At 38.0% G+C, this 6,466-nt stretch overlaps 1 pseudogene; it reads left to right on the top strand.

Annotated features, from left to right (window-relative positions):
* Positions 1–4,851: 4,851 nt before the first annotated feature.
* Positions 4,852–5,795, top strand: LOC114007974 (TLC domain-containing protein 2-like; annotated as a pseudogene).
* Positions 5,796–6,466: the final 671 nt, after the last annotated feature.

The raw sequence follows: 6,466 nt of genomic DNA, 5'->3' as shown, positions 1-6,466 counted from the left end.
CAGAATTTCAGGATCTTTGGCTTGCAGACACTCTGTTGTGAAATTTCTCCGTTGCCCTAGCTCATGTACTGATTCCCCCAATGAATACTGCCTTTTATGTCTGTATACACTTTATGGTTCTGGCTTCCTACAGAGCCCTGACTCCTATACCTAGGGAGAGAGAGTAAATACAATATTGCCCTTTGCTATAGAGTCCAAGAAAGGATTGGGCTCTTGTTTCATACTCCGGTTACAACATGACTTGGTCATAGAGTAGCTCTGGCCGGTGCAGTATGAGTGAAAGTGATCTGTAATACTGCTGACTGGAAGCTCTAAGAGGATTGCATGGTTCTGACCATGCCTTCCTTCTGCCACAAAGCAAGCTAGAATTGTTTTTTCAGTTTTGGTTCTACAATGAAGACAATATGAAACAAAGTCATAGCTGAACTGTGAAGGACAATTAACAGAAACAAGAAATACACCATTTTTATTGTAAAGATGTTGTCATTGAGATATAGGGATTATTTATTTTTGAAAAATAACATAGTAAACATTATTAGCAAAATTAATATAAACTAAAAAAACAAGTAATATGAAAAATTGGGGCTCAACATTCTAATGTTAAGATAAAATTTTCTATTTCTGTTCCTTTCATTCTTTATAATTGTGTGTTTTTGTACAAACATACATAAAATTTGACCATTTGTATAATTTTTTAAAATAATTTTAGCACTGATCATTTAAAAATACTGATGACTTTTAAGTAGAAACAGGAACTTAGAAAAAAAAAGTGTAATGTTAACCTCAAAAAAATGAAAGAAACCAACTGAAGAAACGTAAATGGAGTCAATTAGATCATTGGAATTGCAATGGCAAGCAAAAGAAAAGTTTTGATTTTCTTAGTTTGCTGAATGTCTTATTGTATTTTCTCTCTCTGTCTCTCACTTGTTTGGTAAAATGAGGAAAACTTCATCATTACATTTGCTTCTCATCACTATTTTATACATGGTAGAAAAAACAATGAAACTAATCAAAGTAGAATGATTTTTGTCTCTCTCTGTGCAAGCCATGGATTTGGGGAATACCAGTAAATTGAGATGAGATTTTAGTGTGAAATGAACTTACAAAATATTTTTGAAACTGTGAGCAGATATAGGATTGGTAGAATGTTCAGCAAGGGAAGAGATACTCATCTTTTCAATGAAATTCTCTGTTATTTCTGAGATATTTGGGGCATGGAATATGACATTTAAGTGTACTGTCTTAGATTTTGAATTTCAAAAATGACTTAAATCATGTCCATCTTAGAGAATATGTGCTAGCCTATGTCCCCAGTGTTCTAAAGGAGGGTTTTTCAAATAATCTATTGGGTAGGATGTTTAGTGAATCATGAAATAAATTTGGGGAATCACATAACCTTTTTTTTTAAATCATCAAATGAAATATGATAGAACAGAATAGGAATGTCTGATTGCTTCACACACAGTAAGAGTCTATTTTTTGTTTCATTTTCACTATATATGTTCTATATAGTTATCTATAAATACATATATATATATGTATATATATATATATATATATACACACACACATAGATAATAGATAATAGATAAAAATGAGTACTATATTCTGACAAATGTGGATGAAACAAATTGGAGATCTTGGCCTAGCTCTATGGAAACTTTCATATTGCTCCAAGTTTGAATATCATGTAGACATAAGCTGAAATTTTACAAGAAGTAGGAAAGACTGCACTACCACTAGGAAAACACACACACACACACACACACACACACACACAGTGTTTTTTTTGAAGGGGATAAAATTTGGAATTGGTTGGGAAGACATTTGGAGAAAATACACTGCTTGAGAAATGGAAGATATCATGGAATACTAAAAATGATGAAATGGAGTGGAGTCTTTAGTTTGAGGCTGAGTCTAAAAAGTGTTCAGTGCTGTGGCCAAGCGTCTGAGTAGTTTAGAATACACTTCTGTTCCAGTTTGTTTCTAAAATTCCAACCAGAAGGCTGGTTCAAAGCTTTCTACATTAACTCTGAAGCTAGAGATGTCAGAGACTTGTCTTTGGCCAGAGAAGTGATAGACCCAGGGAGTATGGCTCAGACCCAGCATGAACAGACACAGGGAGGAGCTGCTCTGAGTAAACTTTCCAGTGTGAGCTCAACCTGGTGGAAACTGAACCCTTCCTTCCCTCCAACTGTTTTTAACTTGAAAAACTCATTAGAGAGGAAAAGGAGGGGAAAGTGGTTGTTCACTGCAGAAGAAAGTGGAGTGAGGCATTAAACAGAAGAGTTCAGTGACCCAACTTTATACTCTGCCAGCTAGGACTAATGGAGATTTAAGATAGCAAATGAAGGCTTGATTGTTGCTTTGTAGTCTTCCATTAGTCTATGTGTGGGTGATCTTCCATAACTCCCTTGAGATCCTAGTTCCAAGTGTTTAAGCAAAACTTTTATCCTCCATTTTGGGATATCCTGGGCTATAATACGGAATTGAAGACTTTGGAGTCTGAACCTGAGGCAACACTATAAAAAACACTACTCAACTGTAGAAAAGAGCATTTCAGAAAGAGTTGTCTGAAGTTTTAAGAAAGCAAAGGGCTTTTGCTTTGCTAGAAGACAGAAATTCCGTGAACTTTGCTCTTACAGTTGTGAATGCTAAACTTTTTAAAACAGCAGTAAACTCCTCTAGGACTGAGCCTGCAATGAATGGAGAGGTGTTTAAGAGCCAACTATGAGTCAGTCTGAAGCCTCAGGGTCCATTCAATGATGGTAGTTATCAGAATTCCAAATGAGTATCAATGTGGCCAAAAGAGTAATAGTATAGATGGTAGAAATCATGGATTATAGACTGGGCACTTTCCCTTGTTTTAGTCATGAGAGAAACCCAGAAATTTTTTATGTCCCCATGGGTCTATTGTGGAAAGGAGGCCACAAAATGAGTGACTCTGAATTTTGTACTAACCAATTGGTGGGAGAATAAAGCCAATTATATTTGACTTAAAATAATAATGGAATAATGATATGTGACACTAGTATTCATTTTTTGTTTAGTTATACTAATTGCACTTTTTAAACAATTTAAAACAACAGTGATAACAATTGTGTTACTTCTTACTTTAATAGGAAAACTTGTAGTATTATACAATAATGTTTCTACTTCAAAAAACCTTTATATATGGTTGCTTCAATTTTAAAATGTCTATAGAGAAGATCTTTATATACTTTGCTTCGTAATACACAATTTACAATTGATACAGTACTAAACTTTTTTTTTTTTGGCATTTCTAGAATAAATAGCTCTTGGTCTTGCCGTATTTTTCTTTTAATGTTCCTTAATACTTATTTGTGATCTTCACATTGAAAGTAATGACAGAGAATGACCTGAAGTTTTATGTTGAATTCTTACAAAATAATTTGAAAACAGTTTTCTTCCTGTATATAGTAGTATAATTTAATTGCAGGAAGTTGTTTTTCAAGTAAACATATTTTATTAAAATACTAACAGTATTTAGTATTATTTAGTGTAGAGTTTCTTCTCTATTTTTTAGAAATATTATTTATCATCACAAAAAATTGTAAGACTCTAACCAATTTCCTTAATTAAAACTGAAATATTAACCTATATAAGAGCAATAAAATATCTAGTTAAGATTTAATACACTAATTTCTTATCCCTAAGCAATTTATATGGTTGTTAGTTACTAATTGCTTTATACGCAGGAAAAATCTTTTCTTTCATTTAAATAATTTTTCTCACTTTGTAACCAGTCAGAACTAGTACAGTAACCTAGTGCTAACTCAGTTTTGTAAGTATGGCTAAAGGATGCATGCATGACTAAGTGACTCCCATCGCAGGGAGGAAGTGAAAATGCCAGTTGCAACAGAGTGACCAATCAGAACAGTACCAGTTTCAAACATAGATAGCTTAGTGGGCCAATGGGACTGCTGCTCAAATAAACCAATCAGAACTACTCTAATGTTAGTCCTTCATTTGTGTAACAATTGAAGACTTGGGTGGAGATTATTTCTTCTGGAAAGACCTTGCATTTTCTTATTGGTAGAAGCAGTTTTGAACAAGCTAGCTCTCTGTCTCCCAGTTCACATCAGCCATAACAAAACTTTCCTCTTTGACAATCTTCATGGCCAAAGATTGCCTTTTCTGTCTGCCAGTGACTGATTTTTGGTCCTACCAATGTAGCTTCAGTAACAACATAAATTGCTAAATTCTGTACAGTTTTATTTAATGCTTTCTAAAACTGTAGGCACTGGTTGCACAAGACTAGTTAAGGTACTATCAAAAGCATGGTAGAGAATGAGACACAATACTGAGCTCACCCTGTGTATGATACTGGATATGTCTCAGTACCAGTCATATTTACACATGATTCTGACAATTACCAATTGTACTATATTGCAACTCAAATCTTTTTGCACATCATACTCATAAAAGTATTTTACGGAGTTTAGGGGATTAAAATATTTTCCCCTGTATTACTGCTAACTAAACTTACTTTTTTATAAAGAAATAAGTATATTCTCTGAAATTTGGGTATTAAAAACCAAGAAGGGAGTATGGTTTTGGATATAGTGATAATGTACCACTTAAGACAAGCTGGATCCCATATGGCTACTATAGTTAGACTCCCCTGCCATCAGCCTCAGCTTAGGAAAGGGATCTCAGAGTGGCCAGATCTTGTAAAGGATACTTATCACTCTGTCTGTGTCTCTCTCACTCTCAAGCATAAGTGTACTGGCATTCTCTCCATTATAAATAAAGAAAAATGAAAACCGAAAAGTCAAGAGGGGCCCAGATGCTGCAGTGGTGATGGCACACACCAACGGATGCTGCGTGATGGCTGAGTCTGCTTCTGGGTTTGGGTCTTGGCTCAACCTTAGTACATCAGTCTGGTGTTGTGGGCCTGTGGTTCTAGCTGAGAGGCTAGGGCAAGAGGATCCTGAGGAGCTGCTCTCAAAAATAGCTATGTTTTGCTTTCATTAAAAGAACAAAAAAAGAAGCAGACAGAGCCTAAGAGTTCAGATCTTCCAGGAAGTCAGCTCATAGTCCACTGTAGGGGGATTGGCTGCATCTGGAACAAAAATTCAGGGCCTAACAGGACAGATAGGGACCTAGCCAGCCCACCAGGAAGCAGTTCTTCCTTTCCTGCTTTTTGGGGACTGCAATGGGGGCTGCAGCTGTGGCTGCCCATGCCAAGATCCACTGATCCTTAGAAGTGGTAGAACACCTGTGTCTCCTTGGTGTGCAGCCTGCTCCCAGGCAGAACACTGCTCCAGCTGTCATTGTACCCTCAAAGAGCCTCCAACACAATTCATGACTACCATTTGCCCTGGGCCCTCATGCTGGTGCCTGTCTGTGGGTTAGCCCCTGGCAGATGGAGGTGGAACCAGACTTTGGGCCAGGTCTGGGAAGTTCTCTCTGGTTGTAGAGCTGCCTCGGCACTGTAGTCCTGTCCATTCACTTCCCAGGCCTCTCCATGGTGTCTCTGTTCATGGAGCGAACTCTGCCTGTTTGTGCCCGCAGAAGTTGCTCTTGCTGTCTCACCAGGGCCCATCCCTGACCTTCACCGTGACCACTTGGGCCACCTTGTTCGCCTTCTGCTTGGTTCCAGTAGTGTAGAGACTCTGGCTGCTCAGGCAGTACAACCAGGTGCCTCTTGCTCTGGTCATCTGGGTAGAACTGGGATGGTCACTGTGGGTGCAATGAGCATTATACTGGGTGCCAACATTCTGCTCGGTAAAGTCTTACAATCTCACCATCCCCAGGCACAAAGAATGTAGTTGACCAGGGCATGTAATGGTGAGTATGTCATCAGAAACAATTCCCCTATTGATCTAAAAGGCTAAAGAGAAGATTCAGACTTCTCTTCTTCCAGCCCTGTGGGAGGTGGGACCAGAACAAGGTGATAGTAGTCCTCAATACCAAGTCCCTCACGAGGTGAGGGCTTGACAGAATTTTCAGTATTTTATTTCCTCCTTTTGCTAACTCATATCCCTTCTCTTTCCCAGGATACAAAAAGAAATGCTGGTGTTGGTGGACAGGTGGGAACCTAGGTTACTTTTTACTGAATTCAGTTATCAGATGACTACCCTTTCCAGCTCCAGAGCTAGAACCAGAGTTATCAGTAAAGAATTGAGGAGGCATGAAGCTGAAATTGCTTGAGCACAGGGAGACAGAGGGAGAAGGCGAAGTCCCATGAAGACCAAAGAGCTCTCCCCATGGGAGGTGTTGGGATCAGAAAGAAGATACACCTCACATGTGACTGAATTCTTATAGTGGGAGGAGGGCACAAGAGATGCTATCTGCAGTCCATAGAGATGGATATGATAGCTGCCAAGAGTCATAAGGACCCAAGCCACAGCAATTATTGCTGATATTTCTGATTCTCAAAGACACACTTTTGTGCTTGTACTTTTAGTATCTTGACCTTTTTAAACAAAGTGCATTCTTA

This window comes from Tupaia chinensis, unplaced genomic scaffold (genome assembly GCF_000334495.1).
Source record: "Tupaia chinensis unplaced genomic scaffold, TupChi_1.0 Scaffold000270_1, whole genome shotgun sequence".
Classification (NCBI taxonomy): domain Eukaryota; kingdom Metazoa; phylum Chordata; class Mammalia; order Scandentia; family Tupaiidae; genus Tupaia; species Tupaia belangeri.
The sequence above is the reverse complement of the archived record's forward strand: the minus strand, read 5'-3'. Positions and strand labels throughout refer to the sequence as shown.